Below are 12,858 nucleotides of genomic sequence, written 5' to 3' on the forward strand. Positions count from 1 at the left end.
CCATACACCCAAAAGTTAAGGAGACAGGTCACACAATTTCCTTTACATAACTATCTACAAGGATAGAAAGAGCATCTATGCTCTATAAATTGTCTAGGAGAATGAGCTCCGAACCTAAAACTATTACTGCTTTATCCAGGCAACCTTCAACTACCAGAGCATCGTTGCTCACGAAAAATTACACTTTCAGGCCTCTCAAGGCACAGCATCCATTTTACAATACGAAGAGAATTCACTGTCTTAAACTCTCACTTAAAAGAAACAACAGGAGTATCGAATACTCATTCCACCGGGCCTTGGAGTGAAGAAAAAAAAGCACAAGTTAAAGTTACTGGCCCAAAAATCAAAATGATGCGGAGGCAGACATTTGCTCTCCTAGAAATGTGCACACAAGATTAAAACCCTATTTGGGCTTCTGGCCCGAAGTTTACAAAGGCTAATCCTATTCTACGGAGGTGACTAGATGGAGAAAATTTAAGTTTCAAGGCTGCAGATAGGAAACGGTTACAAAACATAGTCACTTCAAATACAAGTTGATAGGGAAGTCGAGAGGGTGTCGCACTCTCTAATCCCGAATTTTGGCTAAGTTTTAGGCTAGTTTGAGTTTTACATTTGAAGAAGCAGTTTACATTATTGAAGATGGGAAATTAAAGTTACATTCTTAAAAACAGGAAACCTTCCCCTCGTGTTAACTTTCAGAGGCTATCACCTAGTTAGAACATGGCTGTCATTACCTTATTGCACTGGACTGCACGATGAAGGGCGAAACCCCCCCCCCCCCCCCCGCACCCACTATTTGCACATACTCAGTACACTCGACGATCAAGAAGACAAGGTAGCTCGAAAAATTGCCAGCTTTTATATCCGAGAGGAAGGTTCGAGAGAGATCTGGACTAATGCCTGACACCCCCCCCCCCAGATTTTTATTGCCTAATTAAATATGTACAAGAAAACCCTGATAGGTTGAAAATTAAATACCCAAAATTTCTGATTGGTTAATTTGGAAGCTGGCGGAAAGAGACTGAAGTGTTGACAACTCTGATGCACAAAAAACAAATCAAGTCAGTTTAGGAAACCTTAAAAGAACACATTACTTTATCACTTCAGTAGTGACATCTGTTGACCAACGTCCCAACTTCTTGCACTAGTTGTTTCAAGTTTTAGGAGTAAAATGTCAGTTCACAAGGCACTTGATATGAATGCACGGGGGGTGTACCCTTGCGGTACAATTTACTATTCTTTTTGGAACACTAGAACTATTATTACAATGGGAAAAGTGTACTTACTTTCATTGTGATGTGGCTTCTGCAAACATCCAGTGGACTCCATTTTGTAAACATTCATTGTGACCAAGTGTGACGAGATAAATTTCTGAAAATCAGAGTAGCCAGTGACGCACTCTCTGAGATGGTACTGGTATCAATAATCTCTCTCTCTCTCTCCAGTCGTTCCACTCATGACTCAGTATCGTGACCCAAGGACTTTGTTGTTTCTTTTATAAGCTGATACCATTCTGTACGTACTTGTGTTTTCCGGAGAGTAACTCTCCATGGTAAGTCCATGATCTCTCTTACTTGATCAACCCATCTTTTTGCGACCCGTCCTCGTGTCCTTATGCCAGAAACTTTTCCTTGGACAACTGATTTTTCCAGGTTGTCATACTCTCTTCTCATAATGTGACCAAAAAACTGCAGGATTCTCTAGTACACAACTTGGCATAAACTTTCTTGCATTCCAATTTCCCGGATGACAGAATCATTTGTTCGCCTGACTGTCCACGGTATTTGCAACATCCTTCTCCAACACCACATTTCAAAGGCGTTGATTCGATTCCTGCCTTTAACTTTTACGGTCCAAGTTTCGCATCCATTCAGGAAGATCGAGAACACAAGCGAATGGACTAATCTTTTCTTCGTATTCATAGATATTGCTCTATCTTACCAGATCTTCTTTAATTTTGCCATAGCTGTACGTCCTAGAATGATGCAACATTTCAGTTCTTTTTCGCAGCTACTTTTATCTTCGATTATTGAACCAAGATAAGGAAACTGACAGACTCTTTGGAGATTGTTAAGGTGCTGTGGCAGCTGAATCTCTGCATCATTAGTAGCAGGCTACATTGCTTGGCGACCAAGATAAAAAAATTGGTAACCTATGTAATTGAGGGGCCCATGGAGGTTAAAATGACGTGCAATATTGCATATCCATTACCATGTAACATGCCCCAGGAACACAGTTTTTCTGCATTTGATGGTGGTCAACACCTCTCTTCAGAGTGTGCTCTCTGCAATATCTGTTCATTAGACATGCTCTTATCGAGGAGACTTTTAGCATTCATCTATGAAACCACATTTCTAGAGCTTCCAGTCTTTCTAATGGTGGTTGTTTTTGAATTACACGATTCAACTCCATAACTCCAAACGTAACATTTAACCATGCACTGTCTCAGTTTAAAATTTAAGGTGTTATCACACAGTAAAGCCTTCATTTTCTTGAACGCTAATCTTACCATTTCTATACGGGTCTTAATTTTGAGATCTGGGTTTAAATCATCTGATATCCAACAACCAAGGTATTTGAATTTGTCAACTTATTGAATTTGTTGACCTTTCAGTTTCAGAATAGCTATATCTGAAAACTATTAGTTTCATTTTCTTTGTGTTGAATGTGGGACCCATTTCTTCCCCAACTGTATCAAGCTTGTCTAAGTATAGTTATAGGCTTTCAATATTCCTGGCAAGAAGTACTGTGTCATCTGCATATCCGAGCGTGCGTTATTAGGTCTCTGCTGACCTTTATTCCTACATCTGTATCTATTACTGCCTTAAGTACAGCTTCCGAGTAGATGTTAAATAATAATGGGGACAAAACACAGACCTTTTCCTCATGTCTTGACATCTGTCAACACACGCTTACATTCCCAATACTGAGGCCTCTACAGGGAAATATCCCCGCGCATCACAATTGTTAAGTGTTTTCCTTTCATTCAAGCAATACAAACATGGAGAATTATGTATGGCCCTATTGAGCCTTGCTAGTAGATTCTTTGTCACTACGTTAGGCCTAATTTAACATTTTGGCTTAAGTTTTTAAGTTGTTCGTACCGTACGTAAAACAACGGCTGATCATCGATCTAGTTTCAGGAAACATTTTGGGGGGGGCCCAGCACCCCTGGCCCCATCCCCCCCTGCACTGAGACATAAGTAAATGGCAAAAAAGGACACTGGTACAGACTGGCTAACAAAAGTAATTTCTAGAACATCCCTTGATTTCCTGGACTGCCAAATATACAAGAGGCATTGGACATTACACTTCAGAGTGGTTCACATCTATATATATAAAATAAGAGTTTTGTCTGTACACTGCTCAGAATTTCAAAAGGATGGTATTTCTGTATCAGCCGTTCCCACAGTAACAAGGAAATGCACTTTTTACTTTTCCATAATTTCTGTCTGTCTGTCTATATGTCTATATGTATGTACACGCATCACGAGAAAACGGCTGAGAATTTAATGAAAATCGGTATACAAAGTCGGGTAATATGTCGCTACAATCTAGGCCATAAATAATCTTATTCACGCTGACTGAAATGGTAGTTTAGGGGAAGGCCTAAAATTTAATTCTCAAATATTTATGTTATTAGTGGCCATATCTTAATGAAAATCGGTATACAAAGTCGGGAAATAAATCGCTATAACCTAAGCTATAAATAATTTTATTCACGCTGAGTGAAATGGTAGTTTAGGGGAAGGTCCAAAATATGATTCTCAAATATTCGTTATTAATGTTCTATCTTAACGAAAATCGGTAGGGGAAGTCGAGGAACATGTCTCTACAATCTAGGCCATAACTAATTGTATTCACGCTGAGAAAAATGATAGTTTAGGGGAAGGCCTACAATGGAATTCTTAAATATTTATGTTATTAGTGGTCCTATCTCAATGAAAATCGGTATGCAAAGTCGGGGAATAAGTCGCTATAATCTAGGCCATAAATAATTTTATTCACGCTGAACAAAATGGTAGTTTAGGGGTAGGCCTAAAATTTAATTCCCAAATAATTATGTTATTAGTAGTCATATCAATAAATACTACATAAGATATGTAGTATTTTATTTCCGATTATTTCTGTCTTATACATTGTTACCATACCGGCTATGATCAGAGACATTCATGAATTTGGATTTTTGTTACTAAGTCCTTATCAGCGCCGAGTCACGAGAAAATGGGTAAACAGGATTTAATGAAAATCGATATGTAAAGTCGGAGAATAAGGAACTAGAGTGTACGCTATAAATAATTTTATAATACGCCCTAATATCACAGAGTCTAAAGAAAACTAAATGTGAAGAACTACAATGTAGAAAGCTCACAAAATTGATCAACAATAACATTACATTGATCATTGTTTGTTGTGATGTGCTTTGTCATCTGTTTCCACTCATCACCGATAGATATTATCCGGCTCCATGGCTAAATGTTTAGTGTGCTGGCCTTTGGCCATAGAGGTCCTGGGTTCGATTCCCGGCAGGGTCAGAAATTTTAACCATCATTTGTTAATTTCTCTGGCACGGGGGCTGGGTGTATGTGTCGTCTTCATCATTTCATCCTCATCATGACGCACAGGTCGCTTACGGGCGTCAACTCAAAAGACCTGCACCTGGCGAGCCGAACATGTCCCCGGACATTCCCTGCACTAAAAGCCATACGCCATTTCATTTCCGATAGATAGGATTACTGCTGCGTACCAGGTATTTTTTTAACATTTGCCTTACGTCGCACCATCACAGTTAGGTCTTATGGTGATGATGGGATAGGAAAGGGCTATGAGTGTGAAGGAAGTGGCCCTGGCCTTAATTAAGGTACAGCCCCAGCATATGCCTAGTGTGAAAACTGGAATCCACGGAATAACATCTTCAGGGCTGCCGATAATGGGGTTCGAATCCACTATCTCCTGGATGCAAGCTCACAGCTGCGTGCCCCTAACCACACAGCTAACTTGCCCAGTCGTACAAGTGGAACAGTCTGCCTAAATACTGGCGGGAAGTACCTGGGGAGTTAGGTAACTTTCTTCTTTAGCATGCCATTCCTCTGTTTCATAAATTTTCTGATACTAAAGGTACGTAAACACACTGGCTCATCATAGCATTCGAGCTATTGAATCCCTACTCTGAGGCACTGTTTGGAATAAGAAGCGTGCATATTTAACAGAATAATAGCAGAGAAGTGTTCACGGCTGTCTGTGGACTGGTCATTCCAGCTCTGGGACTTTGTACTGTTAGATCGGCACCGTAGTACTGTTCATTAAAAGTGAGAAAATATGTAGTTTTTCATTTGATCGAGTATTTTATATGATAACATTGCTTTTAAATGCTACATTCCTACTGACGTTTTTGTAATGACCTATGTTGACTTCAGTTAGGAAAACCACAAAGTCAGTCTTTCTGAGAACCCCGTAGCGAAGCACAGGTACATCAGCTAGTTTATAATAAAGTAGTACACCTTCCCATAGAGAAATAGCTCAGTATAATTCATGGCAAAATTTATGAAGTTAGGTTGGAATGTAAATTCTGTAATTTTATATACAAGGAATGAGGCTTCATAGAATCATAGGAATTGGCATTGCAACTACTAGTCTTAAAAGTGAGACAAGAAAATGTCCCTCTCTAGATTCAGGGAATGAATTCTGCATATCATGAAAGTATCAGCAAAATCAAAACCAGTCACCACTGATCTGCATTTAGGGCAGTCGCCCAGGTGGCTGATTCCCTATCTCTTTATTACCTAGTCTTTTCTTAAATAATTGCAAGGGGCCGATGACCTTCGATGTTAGGCCCCTTTAAACAACAAGCATCATCAGCATCAAATAATTGCAAACAATTTGGAAATTCATTAGTAAATTATTCGAATCCCTAACTCCTCTTCCTATAAACAAATATCTGCCCAAATTTGGCCTCTTGAATTCCAACTTTATTTTCATATTGTGATCTTTCCTACTTTTAAAAACACCACTTAAACTTGTTCATCTACACCATCTCTCCACTGACTGCTCGGAAATGAGTTAGCTGGAAAATGTATAATGTGTAATAATGGACCAACTACGAGGACGGTTTGGAAAGTTCTTGGAATCACCGCTAGATGTCAGTGCTAGAGCAACGAGGTTCCCGCGCAATAATCACACATCCTTTGTGAGTGAACACGTGGCGCCTCAGTGCTCTAGCTGCAGGAGTGTGGTAGTGACGACTCTTTGTTGTTGTTCCTGCGTAGTGATTTGTGACAATGGAAAAAACTGAGATTCGAGCAGTGATTAAATTGTAAAGAAAGGTATGAAAGCAAAGGAAATTCATGCAGACGTTCAGAACACACTGGGGGACTCTGCTCCTTCATTTTCAACTGTTGCCAAGTGGACCAGCGAGTTTAAATTTGGTCGGGAGAGCTTGGATGATGATCTGCGTAGTGGACGGCCAAGTGTTACGACCCTAGAATTTATCGCAAAAGTGCATAAAATGATCATGGAGGATCGTCGACTGAAAGTGCGGGAGATTGCTGAAGCTGTAGGGATGTCTTTTGAACAGGTATATTATATTTTAACCGAAGAATTGGGTATGAAAAAATTATCCACAAGATGGGTGCCGCGGCTCTTGCCATTGGACAATAAACACACCAGATTGGAAATGTCCGAACAAAGTCTGGCCCGTTTTCAGTGCAACCAACAAGATTTTTTGTGCCGGTTTGTGACTAGAGATGAAACTTGGGTCCACTACTATACCCTAGAGACAAAACAGCAGTCAAAGCAGTGGAAACATGCTGATTCACCACCACCAAAGAAAACAAAGGCAGTGTGTTCAGCCAGAAAGGTCATGGCCTCAGTTTTCTGGGATGCAAAAGGCATTCTGCTGATAGATTATCTTCCTATTGGCCAAACAATTACAGGGCAATACTATGCAAACCTAGACCAACTACAGGAAAAGATACGCAAAACAAGGGCTGGTTTGGCAAGGAAAAAGGTCATCTTTCATCAGGACAACGCTCCGCCGCACACAAGTGTTATTGCCATGGCAAAACTTCATGAACTGGGGTATGAATTGTTGCCACATCCGCCTTATTCATCTGATTTGGCACCATCAGACTTTCATCTATTCCCCAATCTGAAAATTTTCCTCAGTGGACGGAGATTTTCTACAAGGGAAGAACTGACAGCCGAATTGGAGAGGTATTTTTCAGGCCTGGAAGAATCTCATTTTCGAGATGGGATCAAGGCATTGGAACATCGCTGGACCAAATGCATTAGTCTACAGGGAGACTATGTTGAAAAATAAAAGCAGTTCCACCGAGGTAAGATACTTAATTCTAGTACATTCCGAGAACTTTTCAAACCACCTACATATATTGGTATTATAAATTTACTCATTCAGAAAGATTCTCTATGGGAATCAACTCTTTATCATCTGATGGCCAGGCAGACATCAATTTTTGAAAAAGAGTCAAAGTCTCCAAGTAGCCTACGCAGTGGCCTCCATGATATGCACTAGCCATGCGTCTTGGTAGGTGTGCTCTTTACCAACTGATGAGCCCAACTTAGCACACTGGAGCGAAACACTGGCGACCAGGAATGAGTTAGCTGGAAAATTTATAATGTCCAATAACGGATCAACTATATTTGTATTACATACCACTTTGTCAAGCAGCTGGTCTCCTTACTCCTAAGTCTTCCCAGCCCAAACTTTGCAACATTTTCATAACACTACTCTTTTGTCAGAAATCACCCAGAACAAATCAAAATGCTTTCCTTTGGATTTTTTCCAGTTCTTGAATCAAGTAATCCTGGTGAGGGTCCCATACACTCAAACCATACTTTCGTGGGGGTCTTACCAGAGACTTGTATGCCCTCTCCTTTACATCCTTACTATACCCTACATACCCTCATAACCATGTGCAGAGATCTGTACCCTTTATTTACAATCCCATTTATGTGATTACCCCAATGAAGATCTTTCCTTATATTAACACCTAGATACATACAATGATCCCCAAAAGGAACTTTCTCCCCATCAACGGATTAATTAAAACTGAGAGGACTTTTCCTATTAACAAAACTCACAACCTGACTTTTAGCCCTGTTTATCATCATAGCATTGACTGCTGTCTATCTCACAACACTGTTGAGGTCCTTTTGCAGTTGCTCAAAATCTTGTAACTTATGCATGAAAATGAAGGACTTGCAAACCTGATATCATCAAAATTACAGTAGATGAGAACAAGTTAAACAAAAAATACAAAATAAAATTGGCTACAAGGTCACTGGCACAAAAACCTAAGTGAAAACCATCTCAAACTACAATAGGGGCCCCATGATCAAGACTCCATGCTCCAAAACTGAGAGCCCCTAAACGAACAGGTAATGATCTGGAGGTTTATTCAAGTTTATTAAAAACGCTGGACAAATGCTTAACTTAAAGGTATATGCCAAAAAAGAAAAATCTAGAAGTCGAAAATTCCATTAGGAATAGCTGCCTTCTTACAGCTGTTAGGCTACACAGCCTACTAATCATTCCTGAGGGTGATAAACTAGTATCAGCAATTAATGAAATTGAAAAATACAGTGCAGTTTGTTGAACACAAGAATGTCAAAAATCTTGTAAATTTTTAGTAGTATTTTTCAAAAGCACCCATATCCATGGGAAGGATTTTATTCAAAGCAGCAAAGGAGACCAGGTAACAGAGACATAATTGCTTGTAATTTACATTAAAATTTCCTGAAATGCTACGCATAAATGGCCTAAATCGACTTCCCAGTGGTAAATATGTTCCTCTTTCAGTCTGTCACAATAGGGATAACAATGGTACTTATATGACCATATAGCACTCCAATATGTGCAGGCTATTTAGCTAGGCAATAAGTTAGTTTGGCTGTATCTGTTGGATAGGAACATAAAGCTTTGAGCAGACAACTGGTGCTATTTGACAGAAGCAGGCATAGACATACAGCTGAAAATTACAGGCCAGTTGGTTTGACAAGCATCGCATATAAACTTTGGGAAAGCATTCTTTCTGATTATATTAGACATGTTTGCAAAATTAATAAGTGGTTTGATATAAGACAGTTTGGGTTTAGGAAAAGTTATTCCACTGAAGCTCAACTTGTAGAATTCCAGCAAGATACAGCAGATATCCTGGATTCAGGAGCTCAATTGGACTGTATTGCGATTGACCTATCTAAGGCATTTGATAGGGTAGATCATGGGAGACTACTGGCAAAAATGAGTGCAATTGGACTTGACAAAAGAGTGACTGAATGGGTGAAAGTTCCTTTTGGGGATCATTGTAAGTACTATACGCGCACTTTATCTTGAGCCCGGATCTCCATAGTAACGAATGGGAACTAGGGCTCAAGAAAAAGTGCGCGTACTATACCTAGGTCTCAATATCAGGAAAGATCTTCATTGGGGTAATCACATAAATATGACTGTAAATAAAGGGTACAGATCTCTGCACATGGTTATGAGAGTATTTAGGGGTTGTTGTAAGAATGTAAAGGAGAGGGCTTATAAGTCTCTGGTAAGACCCCAACTAGAGTACGGGACCCTCACCAGGATTACTTGATTCAAGAACTGGAAAAAATCCAAAGAAAAGCAGCTCGATTTGTTCTGGGTGATTTCCGACAAAAGAGTAGAATTACAAAAGTGTTGCAAAGTTTGGGCTGGGAAGACTTGGGAGAAAGGAGACGAGCTGCTCAATTAAGTGGTATCTTCCAAGCTGTCAATGGAGAGATGGCGTGGAATGACATCAGTAGACGAATAAATTTGAGTGGTGTCTTTAAAAGTAGGAAAGATCACAATATAAAGATAAAGTTGGAATTCAAGAGGACAAATTGGGGCAAATATTCATTTATAGGAAGGGGAGTTAGGGATCTGAATAACTTACCTACGGAGATATTCAATAAATTTCCAATTTATTTGCAATCATTTAAGAAAAGGCAAGGAAAACAACAGATAGGGAATCTGCCACCTGGGTGACTGCCCTAAATGCAGATCAGCAGTGGCTGATTGATTGATTGACAAGCTAAGTGCTGGCACCGGTTTCACCCTCTCCCTTCGTACTATCATATATCATGACATTCATTTCTTCTCGTTAACTGCTCTGATGATGTCAGGAAGGGCATCTGGTTGTAAAAACTCACTATGAAGGCTCATCTCATTTCATATCACACCCCATACAAACACGGGACAAGCGTTGGACATACATACAGTACCGCTACAATGGTTTGTTGATCTATTTTGTAAAAATGGGTGGTAATGGTGGTGGTTACTGTTTTAAGAGGAAATAAAACTAGGCAACCATACCGGTACTCTTCAGAAGTAGAAATCCTCCTCAAACCTGTCTTTTAATGTCTAGCAATTTGCATCATTTGCCATTTTAACTAAATTCATGCGTTAATCTAAACAGAAAGGCTTCCACTTCACTAATTCCACTCTGAAATTTCACATTGTAGGATTGAAAATTTAGCTTTTTTAAAAATTTTGGTCATCTGCCATATCTACTCTTTTATGTAAGCCTTTACAGAACAATTCTGCACAAGGTTAACTGACTATTTTTCCACTTTTTACCTATCTATTACATAGGATGAAATACAGAGTAAAAATCTCTTTCTCTCTCTCCATAAAACAGCTATAATCTGTCCATTCATTCATTTTTACAGTTTCTCGCTCGCTCTCGCTCTCTCTCTCTCCATTTGTACACAGCAGGCTAGTTATCAAGTAATCGTACATTCCTTTCCAGAATCTAATCCTGAATATAATAAGAGTATTAAAAAGTAAGTTAGGCTACATTCTTACAGAAAGTCATTACCAAATCTGGCAGCTATGGTTCTACTAGACAAAGAGTAGTTGATACTATTTAATTTTGAATTAACATACTACAGATATTGTGGTCATTAGACTTCTTTATTGTTTTTATTTCTTATTCATATTCACTATTATTATTAAGTATTCTGGTAACATGTACCATTGCTTTACTAATACTGGAATGCATATCTGTAATTTATTGAGGCCTAATTTTGAAAGATCTAGTGTGACAAACGCACGTGATAATGAGTTCTACTCAATCAAATCAAATGAGACTACTGTAGCCTACTCTCCAAATTGATAGTTTGTAGGAGGAAATAGAGCCCTCAATAAAATAGCATAACTTCCATACTACTTACAATCCTCCAATGACTGTAGGCCTTCCGAACAACAGCTGGCTGCAGTGCTAATGTTTCCTAAAAGGATTCAATGAACAAAGTTGAAATATTACTATGAAACCTTCGACAAAAGCAACAGATAGAACTCAGTTTGTGGGACTCACAGGTTATAAAACGACTAAGTCAACAGCATTTACCTAAACTATAATTCTAATCATACTATCAATTAAAGGTGAATAGTAAAGTCAACAGTTTAATCACGTTTCTGGGCATCCAAAATTAGTCTGGAAATACAAAACTGTTTATTTTTTTAAAATCAGCATTCCAAAATTAATCTGAAAATACAAAACTATGTTTTTTTTTTTTTTTTTTAATCAGCATTATCCATCACCCTCTAACCTCATCGATGCACGATCACATACATCAACACGTCCAATTCAAGATAACGTGCGCGGTGTATTTACGTGGCACAACCGGGTCATTAACATTCACTGAGAGAATTAGTCAATTAACTTGGCTGAACTCAGAAACATAAAATTATTTCCCACATACATTCAAAATTTAGGAGCAATAATATTGGGTATCTCTGGTTGAAATATTAAGCATTAGTATTATCAACAATGTTCAGGCCACACATGAAATCATTCAACACATAGCCGATGCAAAAGAAATTCTTCATTACCTCAAAATTAAAGCCTGTTAATCAAGTTCTCTACGGGAGAATTCATATGATAGAGGTTAGGTATTACTTTAAAATGTCAGCAGCATGCATCAAGAAAAACCGAGATTCTAAGAGAAAACATAATCGATATATAACTCTATGGATAATCTCGACCATCCGGATAATTCCTATCAGTTTCCCATTCTGCTGAAATACGAAATATAACAGTCACAATATATAACAAACCTGCAAAAAGTTCACAATAATATAAGCAAAATATTTTCTTTTCTACAAGAACGGCCTCACATTCTATCAAATCACTTTTAACCACATTATACAATTTGGTTTGCGTCCCGTAAACTTGTATTGTTGTTTGAGTCATCAGTCCATAGACTGGTTTGATGCAGCTCTCCATGCCACCCTATCCTGTGCTAACCTCTTCATTTCTACGTAACTATTGCATCCTACATCTGCTCTAATCTGCTTGTCATATTCATACCTTGGTCTACCCCTACCGTTCTTACCACCTACACTTCCTTCAGAAACCAACTGAACAAGTCCTGGGTGTCTTAAGATGTGTCCTATCATTCTATCTCGTCTTCTCGTCAAATTTAGCCAAATCGATCTCCTCTCACTAATTCGATTCAGTATCTCTTCATTTGTGATTCGATCTATCCATCTCACCTTCAGCATTCTTCTGTAACACCACATTTCAAAAGCTTCTATTCTCTTTCTTTCTGAGCTAGTTATCGTCCATGTTTCACTTCCATACAATGCCACGCTCCACATGAAAGTCTTCAAAAACATCTTTCTAATTCCGATATCAATGTTTGAAGTGAGCAAATTTCTTTTCTTAAGAAAGCTCTTCCTTGCTTGTGCTAGTCTGCATTTTATGTCCTCCTTACTTCTCCCATCGTTAGTTATTTTACTACCCAAGTAACAATATTCATCTACTTCCTTTGAGACTTCATTTCCTAATCTAATATTTCCTACATCACCTGCCTTCGTTCGACTGC

At 38.8% G+C, this 12,858-nt stretch overlaps 1 protein-coding gene across 2 annotated transcripts in view; it reads right to left on the reverse strand.

The window, feature by feature from the left end:
• Positions 1-11,958, reverse strand: part of LOC136873665 (tetratricopeptide repeat protein 37) — a 311,142-nt gene extending 299,184 nt beyond the window's left edge. Inside the window, exons 1-2 of one of the 2 annotated variants that reach the window (XM_067146760.2) lie at positions 11,864-11,958; positions 11,203-11,259 (exon numbers count right to left, since the gene is read on the reverse strand). The gene's annotated coding sequence lies outside the window, so the exon portion shown is untranslated. The remainder of the gene's footprint in view (positions 1-11,202; positions 11,260-11,863) is intronic. The other variant, XM_068228003.1, reaches the window with a different exon arrangement.
• Between the last annotated feature and the right edge of the window lie 900 nt (positions 11,959-12,858).

This window comes from Anabrus simplex, chromosome 5 (genome assembly GCF_040414725.1).
Source record: "Anabrus simplex isolate iqAnaSimp1 chromosome 5, ASM4041472v1, whole genome shotgun sequence".
NCBI classification, from domain to species: domain Eukaryota; kingdom Metazoa; phylum Arthropoda; class Insecta; order Orthoptera; family Tettigoniidae; genus Anabrus; species Anabrus simplex.